Here is a 19,959-nt window from a genome sequence, read left to right on the forward strand (position 1 = left end):
TATGACCATGATACATTGTTGGAAGATGCTTTTAGGGTGACTTATTGTTTCTTCTAGTCTCTTTTAGTTTTTGTTTCAAAGCAATGTTTACTTATGGAAGAAAATACCAGACATTACAGGAAGTAACTAATAGTTGATTTCATATTTTTCCATATATTTTAATACACTTAGCAGAGCACTATTTCTCTATCAAGGGTAGATGGCAATTTTTTATTCTGGCCATGTACATGAAAGGAACGTGATTATTATTCAACCTGATGGGGAGAGTTCTGATGCTTTTCTTTAAATTGAACCAACAGGGCATCTCTTCATGTGCTTGACATGTCTGCTTATCTTAGTCACCTGAAAAATCCATACTGGACTCTCATGGTCAGGTTTTCCTACATTTCCCTTATTTGACAAAACACAATGCTCTTTACTTTTACACACAAATCATTTTATTTTAGTATCTTCTACATGTTCTTCTTTAGTATTTTAAAATACCCTCAAATACAACTCAAAATAATTCCTTTAAACTTGTTTTTTATGAAAAAATCACTGGCCCCTGAAAATTTTACTTACCATAAAGCACCCAAATGTTTGTATTATATATTTGGTTTATATATTACCAAATACAGAACATTGTTATCATAAAACTACCATAATCTTTCAGAAATATCTGTTACCTCAATTTTTCAATATTTAGCTCTTCGTGAGATCAGTTTTCAAGCATGCAAACCATAGGAGCACTTCTGTGTTTTTAAAGGATGACTATATTCTTACTAGCCATACCACAATGGTATGTTTAAAATAAACTTAATGAAGCACCTGATTCATAATATGAAAGTCCATTATCATAGCTGTTTTTAGTTGTGCAGTATTAATGATATAATGCACCCTTACAACCAGTTGATATTTTCAGTATTCTTCTTCTGTTTAGATGTTTATAACCTATATTGGAATTGTTCCTATTACCATTACTATTGGTTTCTAGATATATTTTAACATTAGCTAATCAGAAATGAAAATAAAGGAAAAATTTAAATACCAAAATTTCTTTACAAGTGATTTAACAGAAGGGGCAACAGGGAGAATGGACAACAGTGTGATAAATACTAAGGAGGCCCAAAACAGGAGGCATGATGGCAGAATCTCACTTCTGCATTTTGCCAGTTAGAAAAGTTTTTTTGATATTCCTCTGGAAATGATGATAAAGGCACCAATCTCATTAAACATGAAAATGAAAATGATTTCAGCTGTAATTACCTTCATGTGGTCCATGGATCTATGTTTAAGGACAGTCTATTCTGTGAAGTTTTATTTTTCAGTTTGTTTTTTTCCCATTAAGTTGCAGCCTATTTATTTTGTTTTAGAGAGAAATATTGTTTTGAGATCATGTTGTTTTGCAACATGTGAAAATAAAATTATAGTTCAGAGAAAACACATTTATAGTTCTGAGAAGAATATCAAAAGCTTAACAAGCTGCAGATGATATCTGCTATCAAAGGGCAATGAAAATACTGCAGCAATTGCTGCAATCTCTTCTTAAAACATGGACAGGGAAGGTTGAGGATGTATCTCAAGTGGTAATGCACTCGCCTGGCATGCGCGGGGTGCTGGGTTCAATCCTCAGCACCACATAAAATGAAATAAAGATGTTGTGTCCACTGAAAACTAAAAAAATAAAATACTAAAAAGTTTCTCTCTCTCTCTCTCTCTCTCTCTCTCTCAAAAAACACACACACACATACACACACACACACACACACACACACACAACATGGACAGGAAATCTGCTCTCAGCCTGGTCTCTCAGTGTTGGAGGAGAGATGCTAAGAGCTAAGGTCAGCTGCAGTGGAGACTATGCTGTGATCAGGACGGCTCCTTAAGAGTAGCAGCAAAAAGCAGTATATCTTAGGCTTTCCTGGCTGCCTACTTCCTGGATAAAATTATTTGTCCTAAGAGTAAGATAAGGAGGAATGACTGCACCTCTTTTCCAGTCTAAGCTAGCCATCTCTTCCTCTTCTTCACCCTTATTTTTCATGCAAAATGCCTGCTGCTCTTGTACCATTTGTGCAGATTTCCTGATGGAGGAAGGTGTCAAACATGTTCTATGTTTTTTTTGAGGCCGAGAGAAAAAAAATAGAAAAGAAATTATTTCCTGCTATTTCCCCCATTTCTCTTAAAGGGGCTGACTGTGTTCTCTGAGAGAAAGAGAATATGTCATATTAGGGAGTTTGCTAAATTCAGTGCTAAATCCCATATCCTTCACTACTGTAATAGAAAGGTCAAAAGGAGGCCATAGCACTTTTGCCCCAGCAAATAGCAATATAAGGGACCAGCAAGAGAGGCAGGTGTGCTTTTGTTCCGATGATATTTATGTTCTCCAATTCTCCTTCCTTCAGTAGAATGAGTTACCTCTAGATGCTAATACCTTTTTCTAGTTGCTCAACATTATACTGAATCATTACACTTCCCAGCCTGACCCAGCAAACATTAGAGCCTTTTGTTTTTTTTTTTTCTAAAATTTCAACTGTAGCATTTCATCCATTCTCTCTGGAGGTTGACCTAGCTTCCTTCATTGCAGGTATAAGGCAGAGGTTTGGACTAGCTAATTTTACATAAAAATCATCTACAGCCATCAACTGTTCTTTCAAACTAGGTCACAATCAATCATTTTAAAGGTTAAATTCCTCTGAAGCATTTAGATTAGGTTGAAACAAATGCAGCTATTCTCTTTTCCTTTCCTTTCCTTTTTTTTTTTTAGTAAAACTGATTTAAATTGAAATTAAATATATGTTAAAAATAGCTTTTATATGACTTCAGCCAACATTATATTTCTAGATATCCATTTTAACTTCTAATATTGTCATTCCACAGACTGAGAAAGAGTGGAAACTCACCTCTATTGATATAGTTAATATGCATGGGTCTTGATTCTATCTTTTGCCTTTGGGTACATCTTTCTTCTATTGCCTTATTCTCCAACAAATAGAGACCCATCATGATTACTACATACTCTCTGCATCTTTTTCCCAATACTCTGTGTCTGTGGGATAATGACTTATGCCAGGTGAAATCCATGGTGAGCAAAAGAAAGTTTTGAAAGCGACTTTGAAGAAGAATCTGATGAATATGCATAACATTATCTACTGACTCTGTGGTATGTCTATTAGAAACAGAGAAAAAGAAGAAAGTGAGTTCTGGTTTTAGCACAAATGTAATAGATTTTAAAATACAAATGTACATTAATTTAATTCCAAATTCAATATAGATTTGTTACTAATACAAATATAACTTATCAGTAGCTAATTATTATAAATACACAGATACAGTTTTGTATAGCACCATGATAATGATAAAATATTAAATATGCTAATAAATATGATCAAAAGTGAGAATGCATAAAAAATTATGTGTTTCTCCATTATTTACCATTAATTATAGGACATAGGAGAAAAATTACCATCTGAGAATATTCTTAATATTATGCTAGTAAAATAATTAAAATATTAATAGACAAAATTATAAATGGAATAGTAGTTTATTTGAATTATTATCATACTTTTAATATTTACTATTTTTATTTAGTGTTTTATTGCCTTATAAAACTCCACAAATTAGAATTCTGAAAAAAAAGAAACGTAACTGGAGAAATTAGATAATTCCCAAGCATATTTCTATAAAATTTTCTAATATTTTAATATTTTGTGTGAAAATATTTATATTAGTGATTTCTTTCCACATTCTCTTGTCATATTTCTAGTACTAGATGAAAATTTTACTTATTGTATAGTCCTAGAAGCCTTTTTATTCAAAAGTTGATGACAATGTTTGCCATTCATTTGTAACAGAAGATATTTTTGTATATGTGTCTATATTCTATACACATCAAAACTATAATCCCATGATAGTTTTGTAAATATTTATCATGTAAATTAAGACTTAAAATTCCTGGAATAAGTATCCATTTCTTTGCATTATGTATATTAAGCTATGAAACATTTCCTAGTATAACAATTTCACAATTATTTTTGTAAAAGACTTCTTACAGTGTTATAGAATTTCTTTCCATGCACAATCCCCATTCCTCACTCTAGGATGAAACTGTGTGTTTCATTTGTCAGATTCTGTTCCATTATAATTTTTCCTAATTTCTCGTCACCTTTCTCTTTCAAAAGTGATTCCCTCAGATTTGGCTTTAGCTATAGATGAGATGTTGTCAATAGAAATATTACATTTAAAGAATGGACCACTATAATAACTAAGCAATGAATCACAAGCAATGAAAAATTCAATTAACTTAACTGGAAATAAGAAAATAGAGGGAGAAAAGGTGCTTTGTGTATATAAGTTCATGTACCTGTGTGTATGCAGTTGATGATTTGATTCTGATGCTAAAAGATATGCCATTGTCTTAAAGGATGTTGATCCATATTTACCCTATTTGTTTTTCATGTTTACAATAGTGGTCCTTTTTAATATCTTTTTAAATTTTCTTTGGCTGAATTAAGAACAAAGAGAAAATAGGACCCATGACAATTATCATTTTATTATCAATCATTAAATGTTTCACTGACTGGCAAAGATTCAAAAAGAACATATTCAAGGACTATGAGAATTGAATTAATGAGAACATAGTGAGTTAGTCTACCTACATTTTTTCTACCTCTTAAGTAAATTATAAATTCAAGGCTGTTGGGTAAAGAAGGTATTTTTGTTTGGATTTCCAAAATAGAAGGTAAGAGTTATTTGTATACTTAAAACTGATAAAACAAACTCATTAACATATTTGTAGATAAGATGTGGATAGAGAAAAATACTTTCTGTATTTCTGAATGATGTGTACTGAAATGTATCCTGAAAGGTACATATCAATTTCAGAGCAACTTCACCAAGATCACTTACTTTTGTGTAATTAAATTGATATTCACCATCAAAGATCAAAAAGCTGAACAATAGCTAAAACTTAAGGACCCATTGTTGTTGTTTGTTTGTTTCATGATGTCCGTGGCAACAAAAAATAAAATCCCCTGACAACTGAACCCCACCAAAATTGAATACAGGAAATATTCTTAAAGGGTGGAGTATGCAATGGAAAATGTGGGTGGGCAGGAGTAGGGTTTGTGAACTGTGTGATTAGTCCATCTGGGATTTCTAAAGTGCTTATCCTGAGCAGAAACCAACATTTTAGTTTTTAATCCAAGGAGGCTGTGGTGCAAGAATAAGCTTGAAGCCCACTGAAGTTAGGATTTCTTTTATGTTAGTACTGGTGCACTATAATTATACATAATAGTGGGAAATATTGTGACTTGTTATATATTCATACATGTACATAACATAATTTGATCCTTCTCATTCCACACTTCCACCCTTCTCTTTCCCCCTCCTTTACCCTCTCTTTACTGTTCTTTCTTCAGTTTTTCCTGAAATTTTCCCAGGTTTAAAAAATAATAATTACTCATGCTTTGTCCTCCCACAGAACTTGAAAGTGAGAGTTTTCTGCTTGAACATTTGCATTTCAAAAAAATAGTTTAGTCAGAGTTCTGAGAGGTAGATTTACATCTCAAAGAGCAAAGGATTTGTATGTAGAATTTCTGAAGTAACTGCTCTAAGAGGGTATTCAGGGATCTATCATCTAGCAGCAGATTTTGGCTGGAACAAAGAACAAATTCTAAGACAGCTTGGAGCTGTCCTAGCCCGCCAAGTGTTTTAAAGGGTACTGAGTTCATCCTAGGGGTATGAACCTGCACTGTAAGAAGCTGGCATACTATTTGGCGAAGTGTTCAGGTTCAGATGGAGTTTTGTGCCCAGAGTTCTGCTGTCCCCATCTTTAGAAATGTTCTGATTTTAGCTTCTTTCTTTAGATTCTTATGTATGTTATCTTGGAAAGAATCTACTAGCCAAAGGATTTAAACAATTCATTGTTTTGGCAGAAGCATTTCCTGATTATATTCCTGGACTGATACTCAAATATTCTATTTGAAAATGTCACTTGATAACAAATTCATGATATAGATTTACATACATCTTACCTGAAAATATTCATGCAAATTAGTAAAACAATCCAATAACAAATGGTACAACTGACATGCAATTTTCAAGAACTGTACATGTTGATAAAGTTAAATCAAAAAACATAGCTATATATATGTCCTTGATTACTACCTGTAAAGAAATAAATGTCATATATTGTTATGCTTTATGGTTTTACATTTAGCAAGTCTTTGCCAATTAGAAAATTGATGCTATTATCAGAAAAACACTGGGCATAAGTAAAATATTATTTTTTTTAATTTTTATTAATTAACTTATTTTAATTAGATATGTATGACAGTAGAATGCATTTTGATTAATTGTACACAATTGCAGCATAATGGAGCCTAGATCTTCAGTTGTGAAATGTCCCCAAGTTTTAGAGATAGGCATAAACACTCCTATTGATATAGGGCACTTGGGAATCTAGTTTTCCTGTGCTTCACCTGAAACTAAAGGTAATCCACCTGTCAAACTGCTCAGGGACTCAGTACAAGAAGAGCAGTGTTATTACCCCATTGTTGTACTTGTTGAGGAAAAGATCCACCTGTTCTCAAGAACCAAGAGTGACCTGCTCTCCTTTGTCTCTGAACACCCTGATCCAGACAAAGTGTCCACATGCTAGAATAAATTAAAGTGAAAAAACTGGGGAAGCGAGGAAAAAAGGGGAGAGAAAGAAAGGAAGAAAGGGAAGGAGAAAAGGGAAAGACAAAAGAGAGAGGAAAAGAGGAAGAAAAAACTTAAAATATAAAATATCAAAAGATTCAGATCTGAGCCTTTGACAATGAGCTTTGACAAACTACAGCAAATTCTTGTGAGGAAGAATTTCATGAAACCTGTTCGGTTGAATTGAAAACAAAATAAATCAAGATAAAAATAGAAATGAATAAGATGATAATGACTCGACTCCTATAAACATTTTTAAAAAGCAAAACTAACTACTGAGAGCCATTGCCAAGTAGGAATGACGCATCGCAATTTCTTTGTCAGCCTACTCCATGTTGCTTAGGGGAAGGACTCTCCATGGTGGACCCAGGTTTTGCAGTGACTTTGCATGAAAGGTGACCTTGCTCAAGGACCAGGGTGGATCCGGGTTGAGGGTAGATCAGGGTTTAGGGCGGATCGGGATTTAGAGCTTTATGAGTTTAGGGTGGTTCCAGGTTTAAGGTGGATCCTGCTGCCTCAAGCCCCCGCCCACTCCTTGAATTCCCGTTGAGTTTTCGCAGGATTCAGAGAGTTTTTTGGGATTCAGAGTCCAGTGGAAGTGTGGATTTTGCCCAGAACGTGGATTTTGCCCGGAACGTGTTTGTAGAGTGCCCGTGTGAGTTCGGGAATAAAGAATTGCTGTTTGAATCTACAAGGCTGTGAGTGGCTCCTGATTTTGTGCCCAGCCAGACTGCGGCACTAACTACAAACAACAAGCTAATGAGAGGGAAAAGGATGGATTACTTAGCTGATAAGGTTAGGTCAGTATTCCTTATTCATTAGCATTTTTCATCCATCAAATTAAGGAAGGCAAAAAATATTGATAACATGATGATTTGACAAGGGTGGAGACAAACAAACCCTCTGACTTATTATAAATGATTAAATTGGTAGTGCTTATTTAGAGATATTTTGACAAAAATACATTTAAAATTAAGAAATGTATTCTTAAAAATAAACAAATAAAGCAAAATTAAATAACGTGGTAAAAATGCCAAAAATAATTTGCAAGGCTATAAAATAGAATGTTGAGAGCAAATGCCAGAAGCAATCTTAAATTTGAGAAGATAAGGACATAGAAATAAAACATTGAGACTACATGTTAGAGATGTTAGAAAATGATGTTTTCTGGATGTTATGGCACACACCTGTAATCCCAGTTCTCAGTTCAGGAGGCTGAGAAAATAGGATCCCAATTTGGAGGCCAGCCTCAGCAACTTAGTGAGGCCCTAAGCAACTTAAAGAAATTATCTCAAAAAAAATAAAATAAAAAAAGGTTGAGGAGGTGGTTCATTTATTTGGTATGCCTGGGTTCAATCCCTAGTTGAAAAAAACAAAATAGAGACAAAGAGAAAGAAAACACATGGTGCGCTTAGTATACACATTAAAAAATGGACAGGTTTAATGATTAAAAAAAAATAGAAGAAATGTTTTTAAGCTTATAAAAAATAAAATACATAAATCTGTACTTGATGGTGTTTATATCTTCCATGAAAGACCAATAAAAATAAAGCTGTTTCTTAGGAATGCAAGAAAAGGGAAAAAAAATCTGTTGCTATAATAAATTGCATCTCATTATGCTTCGGAATTTTGATGTCCCTTGAAAAGCTCCTGTATTAGGTTACATAATAATGTTTGGAGGTGAAAAGGTTAAATTATGAGAGCTGTAAACTTATCAGTGAATTAATCCATTTGATGAATTAAAATTTTGAATGGGCTACTAGAGGTAACTAAGCAGTAGAGGAGTGGCTGGAGGAAGCAGGTCACTTGAGTGTGGCCTCTGTCTATGCCCTATGCCTGATCTTTGTATTTCCTGTTTTCAGCTTCCAGGTCGCCATAGGCTGAGCAGCCTTCTTCTACTGGGCACTCTGCCATGATGTTCTGCATCCCCTTGAGCCCAGAGTATATTGGAGTTAATTGACAATGGACTGAACCTCTGAAAGAATGACCCCTGACCACCCCCACCCCCCAAAAAACAACAACAACAACAACAAAAACAATGCTTCTCTAATTCTCCGAGTTGTTCATGCAGTCAGGCATTTTGCTCACAGCAATGAAAAGCTTACTAACACATGCTAAAAAATCCCAATTTCTACAGAGTTATCAATTTCAGATTATTTAGTTAATATCACAATTTATTTCCTGAGTTACTAACACACTTTAAAATGCTTTCTTTAACAGTGAAGTTAGAGGATGCCTTTCTTAATTCAGTTTAAGTAAAAACTGAGGTGTTGGTTTTGGGAGGGAATTTTAGACAAGAGAGGTTTTGCTGTATATAAAAAATCTCACTGACTTCCACTGCTTTGATTCTACCCTACTCTTTCCCATTGGGTTAGAACTTATCTAGAATGTTCTCATGCTCTTCTGTTTTTTCCTCAAGTGCAGATCTCATGTTCTGTTAGCTGCTGATGATTTGTCTGAGCTTTGGCTGTCAGCATGCTTTCATCTTTCTTTCCTACAAATGTGTAAAACCTTCTTAATTACTAGAGAATTTAATTCTATTCATTCCAATGAGAAATTGAAAGAAAATGAAGAGAATCTAAATGTTCACTTATCACTAGATTTCTTTGAATAGTGATCATAATATGAGCACCCTTATATGTAATTGAGGAAGAGATTTTCAGTAAATTAAATCTTTACAATGTATCAGAAGAAATCAAAGCATCAGAGAGCATAAGAAGAGTGTGGGTGTTGATTGCTTCACCTCAATGCTATTCAGGAGGGGTTCTAATCTTCTGCACAAGAAATGAATTCTCAAGTATATGTAAAAAAAAATTCTCTTTTGTCTTATCTTTTTTATTTTGTTGAACAAAAGTATTGACACCTTTCTGTTTAGGACTCTTTCTCAAAGATATTTTATGATAAGCATTCTTGGAAGATAGTGATAATGTCCTCCCTCTGAGCAGATTTTGCTCTCCCAAGAATCTCACTGGGACAAAGAATGGGCCGTTTTGCTGGTGGTCTCATATAACATGCGGCTACCTAATATTAGGGCTCCTCTTCGGTTACTTACCTCCCTGTATATGGAGGAATCAATTGGCCCTTATTAAACTACCCTGTTAGGAACTGGAGCTGAGGGAATGAACACAATATATGAGCCTCTAGATGCTGTTATTACAACAACTAATATACTTTCTTCATACTTGACAAGACTATGAGATTGTTGCAGACTAATTTACTATTTTGTAAGCAACCTTAAATCCCAGACCTTTTAGTTCTTAATATTACTTAATGATACAAAAGTCATCAATAATACTAATCACATATCAAAATTTGAAGTGTTGAAAGGAGGCTGTAGGTTTTGATTTTAATGATCAAGACCTGAAAGGACAGTCAAGAAATAACGTCTGAAATCTAAAAATTCACACAATGTTCTGGGGATCTGCTTCAGAAAACACTCTAAATCTGAATTCAAATCAATGAGAATTTTATTTGCCTGGGCAGGGACTGTCACCCATCCATAGAGAATGAAGTTCTGTGAGAGAACAGCAGCTTCCTGCCCTGTATTCTGGGAACTTAAAGATGAAGACCACAACTCAGGGGTTTTCTTTAGTGTCATGCAAATAAGATAATCACAGAAATTAAAACACTAGTAAGCAGGACCTTGGAGCCCTAAGCCAAACTGCAATTTTCCAATTAGCAAGCAAGCAAGTACAGAAGCTAGAAAAAAGGCAATCAGCTTTGCAATTCAGTTGACCACATTCCTGGGTTCAAGCAGGTGCTAGACAGTCATATCCTGAGTTCAAGCAGGTGGTTAGTAGGGGTGGGAATCTACTTCAAAGTCTTGGGTCACCAAGAACATCATATCCTGGGTTGAGTACATCTTGTGGGGTACAAAGTACAGAAAACAATATATTATAAGAAAACAGCTTTCATTTCAGTTTCTCAGAAACAGCTCTTATAACAATTTTTTTTTTCTATAGAAGGCAACAAAATGTTTATTTCTTAGGCCTGCTTATGACAGTTCTTGCTTTATAATTCTCTTATCTTTTATTATATCTGTAATCTATATTTTTTTATTTTCTATAACCTATAACTTACACTCTTATGGATTGTATTATCAGTACACACCATCACAACAATAGTATTATAATTATGCCATCTGTCATGTAGTTAGGGAGGTAACCAAAAGAAACACTATAAGAAGAAATATTCAAAAACCTTTGCTGGTGAGTGGTCTTATATTAGGAAAATTAGAGTGAAAATTATATCTTCTCATTAGAAAATTCTTCCCTACATCCGTGATTTACCTAATAGTTAAAAATAAAATTATTATCCTTTAAGTATTCTGGTAGAGTAATTTAAAAATTGTTAATTAAGAGAAAATTAAATAAAATTTTCATATAGTAAAATCTTCACTTCTGTTATAAATTCCAGTAGGTAATATGAGTAGTGCCTTCAGAGGTGAGGAACATTTGTGGCCTAAGAATATAGACTTAAGACACATTTATCCTTCAAAAGCTGAAGTAGCAGAAAACCATTCTCAGATATGAAGAATTCAGTAGATGTGTCACACATATAACTTTCATAAAAAAGTGATCCTCAAACATTCAGTAAACTAATAAAATGTCAACACTATAAAAAGAGCTTAAGAATGGGAAAGGCATAGTAGAAAATATACAAAAGATTGCTGTAAGAAATTATCAGCAAATCTTATAGTCCATGTGTTCCAAGGTTCCTTTGATCAGCATTATCTTGGAAAACCACTAGTTAAATTGGAGGCAGAAATGATCTTATCAAGAGTCCTTATCCACCACGGGGGTCATAGCTGAAGCTCCTGCAATAAAAGCCAAAATAACAAGGGAAAAGCACACACATTTCTTAAATAAAATTTTTATGTGACATGAGATCCTTCAGAAATTAAGACCCAAAGAAAGAGAGAAAACTGTCCTGTAATGGATGGTCATGCAGGGGTATGATTTAAGGACAAAAGAGTGTGACAGAACAGTAATAAACTGGGTAGTAACTTCCATACAACATCAGGTAGTGCAAAATTAGTAATAATACAATTGTAGTTTAGCAGGGTCCATTTGCTTCAATTCCTTCTGTCTCTAGGTCTTCAGGGATAAGAATGTTCCTTCACTCCAGATACCAAGAATGTAGCTCTGAAATAAAAGTCTTTTGACTTAGTTTAGGAGAAGGCCAACTAGTCTTCTATGTCCTGTTTCAAGGAATAAAAGTGTAGAGGTGAGAGCATGAACTTCCCCTTCTGCTATTTTCTCAAATGCCAATGGGACACTTTGGTGGCAGCATGTTCTGAGCCTTATCAAAAGAAGATAGCATAGTGGGATAATCTTTTCATAAAGGTGACTCAATTAAATCTTAACAAGAACAAATTCATGTAGATTTCACATTCCTTAGTGCACAGAGATTTAAACTGTGACTTCAAAAGAATAAAAAATAAAATGAGGAACATTGTTAAATAAGATAACACTGTTTTTAAATGGAATTATACTTTATTAAATATTAGAAATTAACATCTCAAAATATTGATGTGATTATATTTAAGCTACATAACTAAAGGTCATATACATCTCATTTGACTTAGCTGTTATCTATTTAAAGCATCACACCTGTATCAATTTAATTAAAACTGCACAAATAAAAGCTTGGGTATTCTGGTTTATAAATTCCATTTTCTTATGGATCATGTTAGGTTCAATGAGAGTATTGTATCCTAAGCATTCTTCTATTTGATAATTTCAACTATGGGGAGGCTGCTACATGGAGGCTTCACACACATGGCACCAAAAATTTTAAAATTCCTTAAATACAAAATAATCGTTTTAAGGTACTCTTCAGAAAAACTTTAACAAAGAGTTAGGATAGTGTTAGAGTCTGTAAACAAGTCAAAATAACACCTGGCATTTTGCCAGGGGAATGTTAGAGTTCGTAAACAAGTCTGGATGGTGCCTGGCAAAATGCCAGAGGGAGTGGTTTGTGAAGTAACTCCAGCGAGCCATTAAGTGTGGAGATTCCTTATTGGTTGACTGCTATATTTAGTTTATGTTAATTAAGATAAGCTGTGTGTATTCAGTAATGTATATATACCCCTCCTGTCCTACAATAAACGGCTTCCACTCCTGCTGTATCAACGTACACAAGTTGTTCGTCACCCCCAGGTTATTTTGCCCAGCCAGCCGGGCTGCGGCAGGATAGGCATGGCAGTGCATGCCTTTAATCGCAGTGGTTCCAGAGGCTAAAGTAGGAGGATCATAAGTTCAAAGCCAGGATCTGCAACTTAGTGGAGGTTTCTAAGACCCTAACCAACTTGGTAAGAACTGGTCTAAAAAAAAAATGAGATAGCAAATAAAATTTATGTGGAGATATAAAATATGAGGTGCACATGGACATTTGAATTGTAGAAAAAGAGGAGAGAATATTTTTTTTTCTGCTTCACATTCCTTTAAAAATTCACTGAAAAGAAAATCAAGTTATCATGACACCAATTTCTTCCAATTTGGTAGGAAAAAAATATGATTTATTAAATTTGATTTGTGGCAATGTTTAGAATGATGACTGTACTCAAGGACATAGTCTAATATTTGTGGAAATGTGAAATTTATAAAAAGTTTAGGGAATATTTTGCTCAAGGGGAAAATAAATCATATACTGTCCTTTATTGAATAGTTTGTACTTATAAATTAGGTCACTTTTGTGAAGAAATATTTTTCAAAAATATTTTTCTATTTGGATCCCAGCAACTACTGTTGTAATAAGAAAAATAAGTGGAAGAATTAACTCTTTTTGTATTATGCCTTAATTGTTTCATCAGGTTTGCTGCTCTCTTTACCCTGATACTTTGCTAAAGCCCCTTCTTTTTTCTATACACAACTCTAAAAACACATGGATAAATTAAAGGTTATTTAAACCTAGAACATTAAGCAAATGCCAAGGCAATCAATATATGTACATACTACTATGCATTGCCTAATAATGGGGATTCTTTCTGAGAAATACCTTATTAGATTATTTCATCCTTGTACAAGCATCATACAGTGTACTTACACAGGATGAGATGGCACAGGTCCTTCATTTACCTGGACATCTTTAGGCAATCCACACATGACAAGCACGAACTCTGGAAAGCTGCTGCCAGCCTAACATGGCATACAGTTTTATAGTTAGTTTTCTTTCTAAGTAGGATTACAGGCTAATGTAACTTAAAAACTAAAGTAAATGCATGCACCAGTAACATGATTGTTTACTATCATTAGTGTTACCCGTTGTGTGTAATTCTGTGTGTTAGGCTTTTACAGAAGTGACAGCAGAATAGGTTCATTTACAACAATGTCACCAAAAACATGAATAACTTACTGCCCTATATTAAGAGGGCTAGAAGGACACTAGACTACAGGACATTTTCAGCTCCACTGTAATCTTATGGAACCACTGCCATATCTGCGGTCTGTCATGACCAATATATCATTAATGAGCACACAACTATATATTGGATTTCAGATTGTGAGGGTAAATTTTTATAATAGCAATATGATTGTAGGCAAAAGAGACTAAGTTCTACACATCTTGTACCATGATTTCTTACAAATATTTTTAAAATAAGTATGCCATGTTAAAAAATATAAATGCTGATTTTTTAAAAAAAGTTACATTAATAACTTCCCTTCAATACCAGCAATCAAAATGTTAGAATTTAAGTAATTGGTGAACTGCATAGAATTTTTATTATTTTGATTTCCATTTCTAAATACTCACACCATCTCGTCTGCTGATGCTAACATCTGTCACCTCGCCAATTATTGATGAAATCATTTAGAAATATGTATGGAACACAGGAAGTTAAAGGAGATTTGATTACACATTTATGTATAATTTATTTAAAACCATCATTCAATCTGGTGGAACTTAAATGAGATAAGTTTGGAAAGAGATTTTTATTTTTTATTTTTATCTCTGTGCTGAATTTCTTAATTTAGATATCTGTAAAACATATAATTTCATATTGTCTATATAAAATATTTTTTAAATATAAGCTTATTATTCTTTTACACTTAATTATTTTATTGGTATCAGAGAAATACATTGTCACAGGGGTAAATTTTTTTTTCTTTCATAAAGTATTGAACAGTGCCAAGATTTATTGAAATTATTCCAGTTATCAATAATTTCCAAGTAAATGTCATTGGTTTGTTGAAGTCTTCAGGTTATGCTATATCAAATTGTTTTACATATTGTAAAATTCATGAAATTAGCCATCAAAGTAATATTTTTTATGTCAGGGACTAGAAGGAAATTCTCCTTCAAAGATTAGCCTGACAGCCCCCTGGGAGACATCCTGCCTGGGAGGCATCCTGCAGCTACCTATCTCCCTGGAACATCCTGCGGTTATCAGGATCATCAGACATCTTGCACCTGGCAGTTTTACCACCCACATCCAGCAATTGTTGATTAGAGAGCTTCCTCATCCCCAGCATATAAATACCCCTGTGTGAACAATAAAAGTTTGCAGCTTGATCAGAATTTTTGTCTTGCTGTCACCTTTCGTGTCTCTTGTCCCTTCATTCCTCCCCATCTAGGTTCCCTGCCCACGTTGATGTGTCCTGCCGGACAGGACATTTTTATATTTTTATATGTTATGTAGATGAAAGTATTCAAGTCTTTTTGTATGCAATTTTGAGACTGAAAAGTAAAATAACAAAAATAAATTAAATTACCAAGTTTGATAAGGCTTAAATTTTAAATATTATTTGTATGTATGAAATTCATGTATAATGATGAGTGTTTATAAAATATCTTTGTGTGATTTTTGCAGGCATTATGAGAAAAGTGAATTATTAGATATTTTTGGACCACAAATATAAGTGTTTATTAATGATCAGCAAATTTACTATGAATATTACAGTTTTTAAATGGTTTTGGAAATTCATAACCTAAACTGACATTCTGCCACTAATATAACACAAATTAACTTTCAGAATATTGTGGATTCATAATTAACAGTGATAGGAAAAAAATGATGTAGTCATCTAAATCTGATTTATAGGGGAATGTAAACATAGTCATAATTAACAAATAGTTTTTATATGCATAACAAAGATACCTTAGAACTTTGTTCATTAGGAACCTAACCAGTTTGTAAGACAATGTTTCACATGATTTCTTAATAGGGAAAATGTCAGTATGCTAACATTTTTGGAAATGTTAATAAATGCTAATTAAGCAGTTTTAGAGGTTCAGAAAATAGTCTCAGTAAAATGCATTTTCGAAATTAAGAATATAGTTTTTATTTTTGTTATATCTTGGGAAAATATATGTGCTTTTCTTTATCCCATCTCTCTCACTTCCCACATGTATATAAATGTATTCTGAGTAAGTCTTAACAATGATTTTTCCTAACAAAATTTGGAAAATAAATATTAAACACATCATTGAACACTTTCTTAAAAAAAAAGCCATAAAGAAGAATGACTTTATGACATTTGCAAGTAGATCAATGGACCTGGAGACTCTTATGCTAAATGAAATAAGCCAGTCTCCGAAAAACCCAAAGGTCGAATATTTTTGCTGATAAGTGGAAGCTAACCCACAATTAGGGGGAGAGAGAGGAAAAAATAGATAATAAGTAGATTAGACAAAGGGGAATGAAGGGATAGGAAAAGGAAAGATAGTGGAATGAATCCTAAACAATTTTCCTAGTACACCATAGTGTATATCCATAAGAATGGGGCCCTAACTAGAATAAGATATATTTCATATGTGTATAAATATATAAAAATAGATTCTACTGTCATGTATAACTATTACAAATCAATAAAAATAAAATAAAAGATTATTAAGTTTTTAAATATTCCACTGGATTTGTATTTCTTCCAAATTGTAATAAATATTGTCTTCAGTAAAGAGAAATCCTTAAGTTATATAGTTATTGCATATATTCTTACATTTTTATAAGAAATTAAGATTATTTATCATCAATATAGTGATAATTGTTTAATTACCATAGCAACCCTGTTGTATTTAATATTGTATACTGTCCTTTAAAAATAAATTTATTCTAACCCATGGTTTAATTAACCACTTAATTAACTAAATTTATCATTTCTTACCGTTAAATAGGTCTAAAATAGGTGAGGCATAATAAATTCTTTTGGAAGATGTATTGTAATAATCGTTATGTCAATTTGAATTTAGCAACACATAATGCATTTATTTATTTATAAGATATATTAATTATACAAGTTATTGGGATTCACTGTGATATTTACATCCATTCTTTTTTTTTTTCTTCATCCATTCATCTGTTGACAGGCACCTAGGCTGATTTCATACCTCATCTCTTGTGAATAGTGCCACAGTAAACATGGGCACTATTGTTGCATTCAAACTTCATTTTCTTTGGATATGTACCAGGACTGAGATATCTGAATCATATGGTAGTTCCATTTTTAGTTTTTTTGAGGAACCTCCATACTGTTTTCCAAAGTGGCTATGCTAATTTACATTTTTCACATCCTTATAAGCATATTTTTTATAATAACCATTCTAGCTGGGTTGAGTAATCTCTTACTATAGGCTTTATTTGCATTCCCCTGATGGCCAACCATATTGAACATTTTTTTTTCATATTTATTGGTATACTAGAGCTTTCTCTCTATAGCCCATGAATGCTGATGTCAAAAGTCTGACATCATTTTGAAGTTTTATTACTGACTGCTATCAAGCCTCACTAATCACCCTTCTTTTTCTGCCCCACATCTAGATGATCAGGAGACTAAGCAGATTTAGATGCTACTTCTTTGACATGAAAAGAAGTTAAGCAGAGCAAACCCTGGACTGTGTGCCCTTCTCCCTTGTGACAAAATGCCTCTCTTCTGTCCCTATTCTCTCAAATGAGTTTCATATTTGCTAGGGAATCTGCCTTCTGCTTCCCAGCAACTCCCTCATGTGTGTGATATACCTTCTCCCACCCTCTTGATACATATGTGATATCTGAAGTAAATTTTGTTTGAGGGTTTATCTTGCCTCTGTGGATTGACAGAAACATGAAATTTCAGAAATTATTGTAGAAAATTGTAAAACTGAAGCGATATTAAAGCAAACATTATATGAACCTACATCTAATTAATATTAACCATAAATAGCAAATAATCAAAATTATCACTTCCTAACAATTTATCACATTTTGAAATTACCTAAGGTTTTGAGATTATTTGTATCTATTGTACCTTTATGGCAGAAATGCTATAAAATGTTGTACTGAAAATAGGTTCACAACCTCATGACCAATGACATATTAGTACATTAAAAATTAGCTATAAGAGGAGGCTAAAACCTCCTCAGACAAACAAATCATGGTTTCATGTGTTATTATGTTAAGCTGTCTATACTTACATGATGAATAAAAATGATAAGAACATGGCTATTTGTTACATTGTAATTGGCAGGTAAATAATAAGAAATATTCACTGAACATTTCAAAACTAAAATTTTCAATAAAAATATCACTAATAAATACATTAAAAAATCTGATACGCTTTTTATTTTACTTAAGTCTTATTTTTACCTCAAACATAAGTCAAAAATAACAACTAACACTCATTCTGTAGCTACATTCAAAACTCTAGTTGTTAAATGTTTACCAAAATTTCATACAGGAGGTTAAAGGGGAACAAAATCCCTTCTGACTTCACTCATGTGATTGCTGACAGTATTCTGTTTCTTGTGGTCAGGAACTTGGTTCCTTGCTGTTTGTTAAAGGTCTACCTGAATTCCTACCATATGGACCTTTTCCCACAATGCAGATAAAAATATGGCAACTTCTATTCCTTTCTGAGAATAATTCAGAGAGTAGGAACAGACACCTAAGATGAAAGTCACAAATTCTTTGTCATCTGATCTCAAAAGTGAGACCACATCACTTCTGCCAATTTTCTATCCATTAGAAGTAAGTCACTAGGTCCAGCTGAACTCAAGGAAAAGCAATTGCACCAGCTTGTGAATATCAAGAAGTGGGAGCCACTGGGGACCATTTGCAGCAATCCTGTCATACCATGAGTGGTATATTTGAGGTAAAACTGAAACCTGATGATCCACAAGCATTTTGGAGCTCTCATTAGAAGCTAGGTTCATGAAGTGCAGGTAAATGTGAAAGTGGAATAGAAATCCATCTCTTAATAGTTCCTATGGGTTTCTGGACTTACTTTTTGGCTACTTTCTTATTTCACAAACACATAATTGGAATGTTATATTCAGTACCTGAAATAAAATTTGTGTTGTGACATTTCTAACCTGTAAATTAAGGGCTTCTATGGTAGGAAATATCAAGATAAAAGCCTTAAACTGCCTTTTCTGCCAAGATAGTCCATCAGATGTACTGCTGTATTTCATGAGAAATTTCAAGATTAGAACGGTCATGGAAAGACTTTTAGGAGGAGTGGCAAGTGGCCACAATCACATCTTCAGTCACTTCTCTTTAGGTAAAAGCAGGTGATATGTAGCTGATGGTGGATTACCATAGACTCAGGAAAGTAGTAGTCCCAATCACAGCCAAATATTATTGTCATATCTTTGCAGGGGCATGACAACATTGATTCTGGCATTTGGCAAATGTCTAATGATTTGGAAATGTTTTCTTTTCAATTCCTGTTAGTTGAGAAGATGAAAAGCTGTTTTGAAAATACTTAAAAAAGATAGCAGCACAGATTTACTGCTTTTGCTTTTGCCAGATTTGATTCTTGCTCTGCCACAATGTCCAATACAGTGACTTTTACTATTTTGACATTCTGGTTGTGCACACATATCCATTATAAGTAACTGATGACACATTTTAATTGAACTAATTGAGTAGGAAAACAGAAGAATGTGGTTTCCAAAGTAAGGCGCATGTACTCAAGAAATTAGAAGTTAAATGTCATCAAGGTTTAGATCCTACAGTATGAGAGTTTCATCTGGAAATTTTAATGATCTGGGTCATCCTAGCCTCCATACTCCAAGCTACAGGATGTATTGTTATTGCCTGCATGTTCTATCACCAACAAAGTGTTGCAGAGTCTGTCAGATCTCTTTAGAAATAGGAAGCAGCATATACCACTCTAGAGTGGTGCTGATCCATTTGTTAAGGCTTTCATAAGAAACACAATTCTGCATACAACTCTGAAAAAGGAAGAGCAGAGTTGAAGTACAATGTTACCTTCTGTTTTTACCCAATGACCTTGCAGCTCCAATGGTGCAGGACAGAACCCTGATGCATTAACAAGTTCTATGAGGCGTTTCACAAAT

Source organism: Marmota marmota, unplaced genomic scaffold (genome assembly GCF_001458135.2).
Source record: "Marmota marmota marmota unplaced genomic scaffold, marMar, whole genome shotgun sequence".
In the NCBI taxonomy this organism is placed as follows: Eukaryota; Metazoa; Chordata; class Mammalia; order Rodentia; family Sciuridae; genus Marmota; species Marmota marmota.